Genomic DNA, 13198 nt, shown 5'->3' on the forward strand with positions numbered 1-13198 from the left:
TTGATGAGTTGCTAATTATTTTACATGGTTTTAAATAATTAATGTTAAGTTTCATGGTGAGTGGCCACGAGAGAGTGAGTTATTAAGAAGTGTAGTTTAAGTGTGAATTATTGTGGAGGCCTTTTGGTGTTGTGAACGGTTCGAAGTGGAATTAGTGGTGAATTTATTACACCTGTTTGTGTTTGTTACATATCATGCATCATGTGTGTCGATGTTGAGAAGGGACGAGTCCCTGGTTCAAAAGAGGGGATCATTGATGATTTTGAATTCAAAGAGGAACTGTAGTGAGTGGATGAATGTCTATAACATAACTATGATGTCTATAAAATGGTACCATTCAACGATCTGAAGTTATAAACGATGATCATTCTTTGTATACCCTGTAAATATCTTCATGTATTGCTCTACCAGATACATCAACCTTAAATAAATTGGACCACAAAATCTAATCTCCCTTATGTGAACAACTAAGTGAACCATAATGTCAACAAATGATGGAGGGAAATACATCTCCAACTGACACAAGATAACTGCAGCCTCATATTTCAACTCATCTGAATTTCCAAGATCAGTGACTTAGCTTGACTACATATAACATTGAAGAATAAGCACAATCTGGTTTTAGTTACCCTTATTTTTTGTTAAAATGCCACTGATAGCCACAAGTAGAAGCTGTTGTATTAAGATATGACAATCATGAGGTTTTAAGCCAACTAATTTGAGATAATTCATTAACACAAGCTTCTTCAAATTTTATGAGTACCCTTGGGGAACTTTGATATCTTGCAAACAATCGCAATTTTTTTTTCTTTTTTAGACAGAGTGTGACATGCTGGGGTCAAATATGTATATTTTCTATTTCTTTTGGGGTCAATTCTTGTCGTATACCCATCACCACCATATATATATATATATATATATATATATATATATATATATATATATATATATATATATATATATATATATATATATATATATATATACATATATATATACGGGATTTTTTACTATATTTTTTATTGCCTTTTATGTTGTGAAGTGTTCCAATCAAATTATCACATACATTTTTCGCCACATGCATCACATCAAGACAATATCTTACATCTGAACTAGACCAATATGAAAGATCAAAGAACATCGACCTCTTTTTCCAATTTTTTTCTCCACATTCCCTTTTTGTTTATTTCCAAAGACAACATTAATATGTTGCTTTCTCTTATAAAATTCCTTCTCAATTAAGGGCTTTGTAGCGATACCAAACTCTTGTTTTCCAATAAAAGCCTTCTGTAATCCACGATATGAATGATTAAGTCTCAACTATTTTCGATGCCCAAGGTAAACATTAATTTCCATTTTGTAATTGGTGGGAGCTTGTATCATCTTCACATATAGGACACACTTTATGTCTCTTAGTAAAGTTACCAGAAAAATTATCATATGCAGGAAAGTCGTTGATTTTGCAAAACAATATGATATCACTCGTATAGACATCATCAAAATCAACTCCTTCCTCCTACAAAATTCTTAAATCTTCAACCAATGGAGTTAAGTAAACATCTAAGTTGTTTCTTGGTTGTTTTGGACCGAAAGTCATCATTGATAACATCATATATTTGCGCTTTATGCACAACGATAGAGATAAATTGTAAATTATGAGAAGAACATGTCATGAATTATGGTTAGTAGTCAAATTAGAAAACAGATCCATTTCATCTATTGCATGTCGAAGCCTAAGATTTCTTGGCTCAAGGGCGAAATCTGGAAACAACGAATCATTTTTCTTCCATTGCAATGATTCAGCTACATGGAGAATTTTTCTATCACTTACTCTTTCATGTGCGTGCGATCTAGTATTTTTTGTGTCATTTACATTAACAAATAGTCTCTTGAACTTTTTAATTATCGATAGATACCACATCACCTTGAAAGAAACACCCTTTTTAGTTACACCATCATCATCTTAAACATCATTATCCTTCTGATTATAGCGTGACTCTCTACACCTCGGATACTCCTTCAAGTTTTCATACTCTTTCCTGTATAATATGGAATCATTATGACATGCATGTATTTTGACATAGCTTAAACCCATTAGACATAATATCTTCTCGTCCTTATAACTACGGTTTGCCGATGTGTTACCTTCTAGAAGCATTTCTTGCAACAATTCACGCAATTCATTGAAAGTTCTATCTTACACCCACCTATTATCTTAAAATTAAATAGTCTTAACATAGTTGAAAATCTTGTTTTTTTTTTAATTCTGGATATAACGACTCTTCTATGTCTCTTTGCAGAGTATCTTTCATATGAGTTTTCTTAAAAGCATCTACTCCAATATTATGAATCATATCTTTTAGAGTATCATTAATAAAATCATCAACTTCAACTCTATGTGAGACATGTCTTTTTTGGTCACTTCACCGTGTCGTACCCATTGTGTAATTTTGAATACTTCCATCACAACCTAAATGATTGAATATAACATTTCTCGGATGTTTTTGCATATTTTGAGATTTTTTACAATGACACCACAAAATCTCATTATTTTTAGGAAGTTTTTTTTTCCCATGAATTCAAGAAATTGAGTCACTTAATTCTCATACTCTTTATTTAATCTATTGACTTTAATCCAACTACGATCCATAATCACATACAACTTCCAAAAATAAAATAAAATCCTACACAACCAACAAAAGTAAACATTCCATCACAATAAAACAACAACTACGAATACCCAAAAAACAACAATTCATTATACCTTAAGTCTCAAAAATCATAACAATAACAATAACAACAACAACGGTAACAAAAACAACAACGACAACAACAACATCAACAGCATCAACAACAACAACAATACCAATACAATCATGAATAAGAAAATTTTACATATGTGAAATATGACGAGAGAGTAAAAGAAAAGTGTTGGTTTGATGTTTGAGTTTCATTTCTCCTTGGAGAAGATGAAGAATGATTTTTCTGTTCGTTAGGTGGAAATGAATGATGTTTCTTTCATTCGCTATGGCACTTATGAGACATAATGGGAAGTGAATGAGACTTAACATTCTGATGATTGAATAAACTATTGTTTAGAGTTTATATCTCGGTTTTTAGAAAAGCCGAGAGAATACAATCGAGATAAAAACTGAATTCAATTTATAAATTAAGTAAAATATTAATCAACATTTAATGTAGGAAATTTTTTGAAAACCGAGAGATAAGATTATTAATAAAATAAGGGTGCCATTTCACTAGATATTAAAATACAAGCTTATAGCATACTACTCCCTCTAGTCCCATTTATAAGAAAATATTCTTTTTTAGATACATTGAATAAATAATGTATCTAGACAACATATTGTCTAGATACATTATTTATTTAATGTATCTAAAAAGAGAATTTTTTTTATAAATGAGACCGAAGGTAGTAGTTAACTAGTACATGAGTAGACACCTAGGTGTTTATTGCATTAATGAAAATGTTTCAAAATTATAGTGGGGCGTATGCCTTCTGTCTTTGACACCTAGGCTGTCCCTGCATGCATTTATTTATTTTGGTAGTAAAGCTTTAAAAGGATAGGCCAAGTGGGCCTTCTTTTCTAATATAATAAAGCTGAAGTCAAACTGTGATATGTCGCAGCAGATTCGAATCCCACGTTTTTCGTTTACATAATATGTCTTCATTTGAAAATGGATACTCACTCGAATTTGTAAGTTGAAGTTGAAGGAGAAAATCCGTATTGACCGGATTTAAGTATAAGTTTGCGTTTTTTTTAATTATAAAATATGGGGACGATTTGGATAATGTGGACATTAGTATTCCACTCCATTTATTTTATTATGTATATATTATTTATATTTTATAATTTATATTATTAAATATGTAACTGATGTTTTGATAATTTGGTTTGTATTTATTAATTAAAAGATTTGAAATGTATGTGTGAAATTTTTTGAGATTGTTTTATTTTATTATTTATAATGTAATTTGATTTTTGAAAAAATAAATATTTTTATTATAAAAATTAATTTTACTAAATAGATGGTGGTGGGGCGGGGATACCCGAATCCAACATGAACCCATTTTAGACGGATTTGTGTTTTAATTCTCTATTTCCGTTTGAGTTTGAGGTGGAGAAAAAAGATTAATTGAGAATTTAGGTTTGGATTTGGGGAAGTAAAAATTATCTCCGACCTGCCCCCGTTGTTAATTACAAGAACAACAATGTATTAAATTTATGATTTCATTTTTCAATATTATCTTTTAATTTATATGAAATTTTCAAAATGCAGTAGGTGATCGATAAGATCAGCAGCTTGATCAATCAATTCTTTGTTATTTCATCTGTAGGGTACCACAACAATTGTGCAGCTTGATCAATCAATTCTTTAATAAATGTTATTTCATTTGTAGGGTACCACAACAATTGTGCATAAATGTTATTTCGTGAAAAGAAAAGTTTGGCAAGTTTCAACATGGAATACTATCTTCCATTAATGGTTATGGTTCTGATACACTTTATATATCCAGTTATGACTCTTTGGAACAGAATTGCCCTTGTGGAGGGCATGAGTCCAAGGGTATTTGTGGTATATCGCCATGCTTTTGCAACCATTTTTCTTGCTCCCATTGCTTATATATCTTCAAAGTATATTTTACTACTCTCATTGTTTTATAAAAAGTTATTCAAACTAATTTCAAAATTATGGAATTTTTTGAGAATTTGATATCTGAAAAAATTTACATCAATTGTACATTATAATATAAAAAATAACATTTTAGATAAATCATCCAAACAATTTTTTTTATTTGAAACTTTGTATATTTTTGGGAAAGCAAAGATGGGAGGTTTAAACATTATGTACTATCTCCCTATAAAAGGTATTTGTGGTTATTCAATTTATATAAGAATTACTAAGCTTCTCCTCTTGTTACATAACATAAGCCTCTTGTTTTGGGAGAGCAAAGATGGCAAATTTAAACATTGAATACTATCTTCCAATAATTGCTATGGTGGTCATACAGTTTATATTTGCAGGCATGACTCTTTGGAATAGAGTGACCCTTGTGGAGGGTATGAGTCCAAGGGTATTTGTGGTATATCGTCATGCTCTTGCAACCGTTTTTCTTGCTCCCATTGCTTATATATCTTCAAGGTAATACTTTATAATTCTTTGTCATTATTATTTCTTAATTAGTCTCTCTTAATTTTCTTCTTATCTCAAGTGTTTTGATGAGCAATGTTTCTTTCTTTTTTGACAGGAGAAGCTCTACTTCATGTAACTTAAACTTAAGGAGTTTTTCGTTGATATTCATCACCTCACTAATTGGGTTTGTTTTCATTCTCAACTAGAATAAATGTATATTTAGAAAGTAGGGAAATGCTAACCCGTATCCTTCGGTAAGTTTTTATTAAAATGCGTGTATTTAGTGCATTAAAAATGTATTGAAAATTGAAATGTTAGCTTTTTTTAAGAATATTTGATTTATTTAATATGCTTAAAGAGTGGCTCGAGGACACTGATTAGCAAAACCCTAAAAAATAAACTTATAAATAATCATCGCTTTTTTGTAAAATTTCAATATGTTTATTCATTATTTAATATATATATATATTATAATTTATAGTAGTCAATTTTTATGATATGTTGAAATAGAACAATTTTTTAAATTCGATAAATTTTTATAGATTTGACTTGCTTAGTAAAAATATTCAATTCAATGACTGAATTAATTTTTTTTAATAGGCAAGAGATCTATTAAAGTTGAGTAAAAGGGTACTCATCCTATGTACAAAGAGAAACAAAGAACTCTAACTCTTAAAACAGAATAGAGGTAGATTGTGCCAAGTATAAAAATGACAACCATCCAACAAAGTACAAGATTGCGATTGCCAACTCCAAAATCTAAATACAATAGCTGTCATACAATCATCAAAAGAGAGATCGATTTGGTTAAAAATGATGTCGTTATTAATTTAATTTATCTTTTATATAAAGTAATTGAAAACTATAAATGTGATTAATTTGACACATGATGTCAATAGATCACAACTGTTATATAGCATATGATATACCAAACTAATACCACTAAAATAAAATAAAAAGCAACAAAAAATTATAAGAAAAAAAATAAACAATCAATAATCAGACAGCAAAATAAGAGGAAACTAGAACACCAAAATTCGCAACCTACTAAGAGATCACAAGCTAGATCTTAGTCTACAAAAAACTACTATACAAAAAACAGGTCCTTCTAGGTAAGAACCAAGAACGCTTCTCCTCATGGACAATGTCAAAGCCCCTCTAGCTGATATTGATTCATAAAGAGGATAAAATTCTCGAGTCAAAGAGAGAATGTTTTTTTTTCCAATAAACAATGGAATTAAAACAAAAGTGTATAAGGGATACTCCAACCACAAAACAGAGAGGAAAGCTCCTACAACTCGAAACAAACGAGCAACAAAATATTTCAAGAATGAAAATTACAATGCTCCCCTAATTTGTAGTGAAATAAGAGCTAATTCCAAGAAAAGAGGATTATATCCGACATATATTCAGAAAAACTAAATAACTCACTTTTAAAGATAATCGCGTTCCGCTTCAACCATAAACACCAAAGCGTAGCCAACCAAATAACCGCCAAAATATTCCTCTTAGACGAACACTTCACTTTATCACAAAAGAGGAAAACGCTAACAAACTCCTCAAACGATAAATCCAGGACGATAGCTATCCAACCAAACACCCTCCTCCAAATACGCTTAGAAACCTCACAATCTCCGCATAAATGGGATAAGGATTCAACCTCCTTTTCACACAATACACACATTAAGTCAATATTATTCACCAAAACTCCCCTTTTGAACAATTGATCTTTAGTTGCTATTCTATTGTGTAAACACCTCCAACCAAAATAAAGAATTTTAGAAGGAACTTTAACTTTCCACAAATAATTCAAAGCTTTAACCATACCCGGATTAAGAGGCGGACCCGATAAATTAGATTTAAACCGATCATAAGACTGCTTAACCGAAAACTGGCCCGTCGTGCTATCTTTCCATTCAAAAACATCCTCGGTACCAGGCTGCAAAAGCCACTGCTGAAGCAGCTCGAAAAAATCCGGCATAATTGAAACCGAAATAGTGCGGTCAGCCTAAAAAATCTGCTCCTTCTTCCAAAACCACTGGTTCGCCTCAACCAGCCCCCCATCTGCCATTGTCATCAAGTGATCCGCCGCCACTGTCAAAGAGAGAACATACAAGAGTTGTCCACTTACATACACAAGTATCATTTTTAAAACAGAGAAATGCTCTATTTTTTCACATCTTTCACGACAATTGATGAACTATCAAAACTAATGTCATTCCTAATTTTTCAAATAGGCTAAACAACATATAATTCATGATATGATGGTAAGCTCACCCTCAATTCTATATCTACCATTTAGATATATAAATAACTCAAAAAAAGAGTTAAGATCCCTAAGAAGTACACCAATAAGCTCACCATCCACTTAAAAATCTTATGCCGAACAACTAGAGCATTCTCACCTTGTACAAATATATGAGAAGTGAATTCTACCGACCCCTTACACATAACACATAAAACCTCAATTGCATCAATTAAAATCCAACGCTTAAACACATTATCTCTTGTAAGGATTTTATGTTGCAGAAGTTGGCAAGAAAAATTCACCACTTTAGAAAGAGCCCAACATGTACATATGAGAGAGAGAATCAAATTCTTTTGGTGAGAAAAAATAGAAGTAGCGAGATTAAGCTAAACTAAACTAACAATGTAAGTTTAGATATAAAATTGATGGTTTAATTTAAATGAAATACATATAATTGTTGTTTCGTAAGTTTAATTTTGATTTTAAAATTATAGAGATGTATTTTTATTGTTAGGGCACATGTTTAGGACACATAACTTTGTAACTAGTGTGAGAATTTCGTTTCTACATTTCTTAGAATAAAATATCAAATGATATTGTAATTTACATACAGTAAGTTTAGAGATTGATTGATATATTTCACTCTTTTATATTACAGTATCACATTGAATCAGAATTTATTTTCTGAGGGTCTATATCTATCTTCTTCTTCAATTACAAGTGCTATGACCAATCTTATTCCAGCGGTCACATTTGTAATAGCAGCCATTGCAAGGTAATAAATAAATTTAATATATTCTTATCATTCATGTCAATTTTTAAGCGGATATGATTTTTTAAATTTGAAATTAAATACATATGACAGAATGGAGAGAGTGAACGTTCGAAGTTTGAGAACTATAGCTAAAATATCAGGGACAATTATATGTATAAGTGGAGCATTGTCTATTACATTATTGAAGGGTCCAAAGCTACTAAATGCAGAAAACATACCTTCAAAATCAACCATTGGTTCATCATTAAAAGTGAAGAAAATATGCTGCTTGGATGTCTGTGTCTTCTAGGGAGCATTGTTGCTTGGTCAATTTTTCTCATTTTGCAGGTATTTTATTTTAAATTATGATATTTGAACAATATTTGAAGAACAAAATCTAAAGTAGGTTAAAGATAAATTTGGTATGCAGTTAATAAAAATTGCATTTATTTTTTACTTATCAATTTTGTAAGAATGAGTTTGACTAAATATCAAATTTGAGAAGACACAAGAGTCTAAGCAACACGTGTTTGGCTTCATGCTACATGGTTAGCGTTATTTGGTCATGTTCTAGATATTCTATCATGAGCATGAGAGATATGTGTTAAAAATATTTAATTGAAAATGATTTAGCCTAAAAACATGTTTATAAGTAGTAGACAATCATCACCACAACTAATTTCTTATAAAGCTTGAGTTGAATAAAAACCTAAAATTTTAAGTTGTTATTATAGCCTATTGATTCGAGTTATCCACCGTTTATTGTCACACACTAAATTTAATAGCACTGGACGTGAGTGGATATAAAAGAGAAAACCCATTTTTTATATAGTATTTAGTAGAGTAAAAAAATGTTTATAATAAGTGGCATCTATCATGTTACAAACATAATATCATATATAACTTTGTATAATTATCTCTATCGTGATTACATATGTCTCATGCAATCTTACCTCTTTATATCTTTCACAGGTTCCAGCTTATGCAAGCCATCCCAATACCTTATCACTAGCAGCATGGATGTGCTTAATGGCAACATTACAATCATTAGTAGTAACACTGTTTTTGGAGCCAAATTTTAATGCATGGAAGATTATTTCTCTATTTCAATTTGGTTGCATTTTATATTCAGTATGTTGATGATTTTTCATAGTGAGAAAAAATTATTGTTTATATAATTAGATATATCATTAGTGACCATATTAGTAATAAAAAAGAAGTAATACTTCATCATTATGTTAATTTATAATAAACATATTTTGCAGGGAATTGTAGGATCTGGAGTTTCACTTTATCTTCAAGCATGGTGTATTTCAAAGAGAGGACCTCTTTTCTCTGCAATGTTTAATCCTCTCTTGACATTAATTGTGACTATATTAGCTACCTTATGGCTTCATGAAGAAATATACATTGGAAGGTACAATTATTTAAATTCTGATTATAACTTGACTTATGAGAATTATATAATGTTATTAATCTAATAAAATGATTATGCTATTTCATATGCTAGTTTGATAGGAGCAATTGGAGTGATCATTGGCTTGTATATTGTACTTTGGGGTAAAGCTGAAGATGTAGTTGATCTCAAAGAGAAAATCGTTGATAATGAGTCTTGTGGAAAATTATATTATAAAACTAGTTTGAAAGACCCTCTGTTATCCAACTAAAAGTCTGTTTGATAAACAACTTATTTGCAGTTTATTGTAATGGATAAGTTTATGTAAGCAAATTTTTATAATAAAAATTTAATAAATTTGTTATGAAATTGATCAAAAGTGATAATAGATAAGAAAGAGAGAAATAGAAGAGATAAATTAATATTTTATTATTATTTTCAAGTAGATGATTCAGTGGAGGAGGTGAAGATGAATTTATGGTTTGGAGGAGGTGAAGCAACACACGTGAAGTTGTATATACTGTATTTACCTTTTCAATTTTTTTTCTTTTTTTTATCTAAAAAAAAAATAGAAAAGAAAATAATTATGAGAGGGAAACTAAAAAAAAAGGGAAATTCTGGCGGGGTATATTTTTTTGGGCTTGGGCCACAGTTTGAAATGAAAATTATAAGGTTGCGGTTTTTCTTTGCGGCTTAAAATATCTCTAGTTTCTTAACCGTGACAATTGAAGGAAAAGCCACAGATTCACACTCCAGATTCAATTTTTAAAAACATATGTCTACAATTTGAAAACCCTGACCAAAGCATGTAAGTGGCCACAATTTTTGAGCTGTGAAAAAATTTAGCGTGGCCGTAGGACAAAAATATTGTAGTGTATGATATACATTGCATAGTAACTCCAATTTTTAGGACATAAGTGTACAGACATATCACTAAATCCCAATAATAACAGTTAACTCGTAGGAAAAATGATATACTCGTTAAAAGTAAATATTATTCATAACACTCTCTCTTGTGAAAGAATTATCTCTTTAAAAACCATACCAGGAAAACCAAATGGGACAAAACCATGGTATAGGAAAAGAGAGTGTAGAATGTATTTAATTCCCCCCTCAGTTGAACGACCATCTCTTTGATAATCAAGATTATTATACTAGTCTGTTAAAAGTTCTACCTGAAAGTGACTTTATGTTGTGTTAAATTTTTTTCATAATTTATAGACGTTTGCTATGAGTTTTTTTACATATCTCCATGAAATAGTTATACCACCATAAGTAAACAAGTAATTTGTTTGTGATCTACCACTATGAGGATCTCCAAAGTAACCTGTAACTCTAAGGTAATGGGATATATGTTTGACTAGGTTCCAATGTTTTTGTGTAGTGACGAACTATATATTTCTAATAAATTGAGAAAAATTGATATATCATGGTGTGTATTTGTTAGTTACCAAATTGTGTAAATATTTAGGGTAATTTTTGGTAACTTTCGAGTCTTTATGTGCAAAGTATTAGTTATTTCATTTTGATTTAGTATATATATATTCGTATATTTATTTTATCGTCGAATAGTTCTTATCTATGCAATTTTTGTTGAAATTTGTAGTTTTGCTTGATAGATGGAAGCTTGAACCATGGAAAATGATTAAAAGATATTTCAAGACCAAAAGCTAGGAATTCTGGAAAAAGGTACCGCGCTAAGCGCGGTTTTGAGAAATAGATGGAAGTTCTGGCAGAAACTTCCGCGCTTAGCCCGATTCAGATCTCGCTCAGCACGGTTGGGCGGTTTAGTTTTTTGGGATAGCGCGCTAAGCCGACTTCATGGGGCTTAGCGCGGTCTGCGAATTTCTATTTTTCTATTTAAGGAACAGAACATAAATTGGGGAATGTTACACCATTTTGAGAGCTAAGAAACCCTAATACAACTGTAGCAACATAGAATCGAATAATCGGAGCATTGATCGTCGAGAAATCACTGTTGATGCTTGCTATTCTTCCTTCCTTCCTTCTTGTGCAAGCTATCATGTCTATGGATAGCTAAACCCTTTTGGTGTCAAGGATTTGATGTAATCTTCCTTACCTTTTGTATGTTTTTCTTATGAATATTGTGTATGAACAAGTTATTAATCAATATAGATTATCTAGTTTGTTTACTCTTGAATTTCTATGGTTTAAATGTTTGTGAAATAAAATATTTCAATCTTGATCTAACTCTATCATCTATCAAATATTAAGGCTAGACATAGAATTAATGGTTGATAATCACAATTAATGGTTGATAATCACTTTGTATCGGTTTATAAATGTTATTTGTATTGTTCAATCGGTTGAGCAATCGTTGGTTGAACAATAAGGTAAATCTTGCTATAACGTTGCGTAAACGAACGATACGTGAAGTATTGATTGATAACAAATTCATACGCATATTCGTAGGAAGACATACAATTTTAGGTCGATTAAATCAAGTCTTGATACTTTTCTTTAAACTTAGAACTTTCCTTATTTTAATCTTTGCTACTAAACTTGTGAATGATCTTTTACCAAACCAAATCCAAAGTAACTTTAACTCAAGGCAATATAAACTATAGAACGGCAATGATATCGCACCAATCCCTGTGGAAACAATAAACTAAAAGTAATCCAATATACTTTCAACAGTGTTATTTGATAAATACACCAGTGGTCAAAATACAGTAAGATATGATACTTTAGAACCAAGTACTTTTTTATCCTCTTCTTGAGGTCTGGAAGGATCTTCTCCATATATAATGATCTAACAATCATTAAGGTTGATAAAATATGATTTCTATACATATAGAAACATTTATCACTTTTAATTTGCTATATAAACTTCTTGGTGTACAAAAATTCCATTGTCCAAATTTAATTTCAATTAGTAATCTTAGGCAAAACTTTGTTCATCCTAAGTTCTTCATCTCAAACTGTTTCTTTAAGAAATTCATAATTTTTGTAAGCTCTTAAAAAGTTCCAACAATATTTATGTCATCCAGATAGACAACGTTATTATAGAAAGTTATTTTCCAAAGCCTTTCAAAAAAATATGAGGACAATTGGAGTAATTAGTCTATCCATCCTTTAAGAAATATTCACTGAGAAAATTATACCATATGCATCTATATTGTTTTAACTTGTAGGGAAACTTTTTTAACTTTTTTAATTGGATGTGTAGCTTTCTAAAGATAAAAAAATTGTGTTCTTGGAGTATAATAAACTCTTCAGAGAGTTTTATGTAAATGCATCACAATCAAGTGAACCATGTAAATAAAGATCTTACAATATTCATCAAGTGCAAATTAAGCACTTCATGTGCTATAAGGTATATTAAATATTGAAAAATTACTTGTAATCACTATAGGTGAATATACCTTATTAAATTCAATCATAATTTTTTGTGAAAATACTTCAGCAATAAATTAAACTTTGCATCTCATAATTTTTTCATTTTGTATTTTGCTTTTTCATAAAATTTATTTAAATCTAATTGGTATCAGACCTAACCTTGAGGTGTACAGATTACAGGTTCAAATTTTTTTCTTATAAAGTTAGTTTAATTCTACTTCAATTATATCTTTTCCTTTTGGCCAAAAACTCATTTTATCCTACAATCTTTATTTGAATTTGATTC

At 30.3% G+C, this 13198-nt stretch overlaps 1 pseudogene; it reads left to right on the top strand.

Moving 5' to 3' along the window:
* Nucleotides 1-4894: 4894 nt before the first annotated feature.
* Nucleotides 4895-9875, top strand: LOC131616073 (WAT1-related protein At4g30420-like; annotated as a pseudogene).
* Nucleotides 9876-13198: the final 3323 nt, after the last annotated feature.

This window comes from Vicia villosa, linkage group LG7 (assembly GCF_029867415.1).
Source record: "Vicia villosa cultivar HV-30 ecotype Madison, WI linkage group LG7, Vvil1.0, whole genome shotgun sequence".
NCBI lineage: Eukaryota > Viridiplantae > Streptophyta > Magnoliopsida > Fabales > Fabaceae > Vicia > Vicia villosa.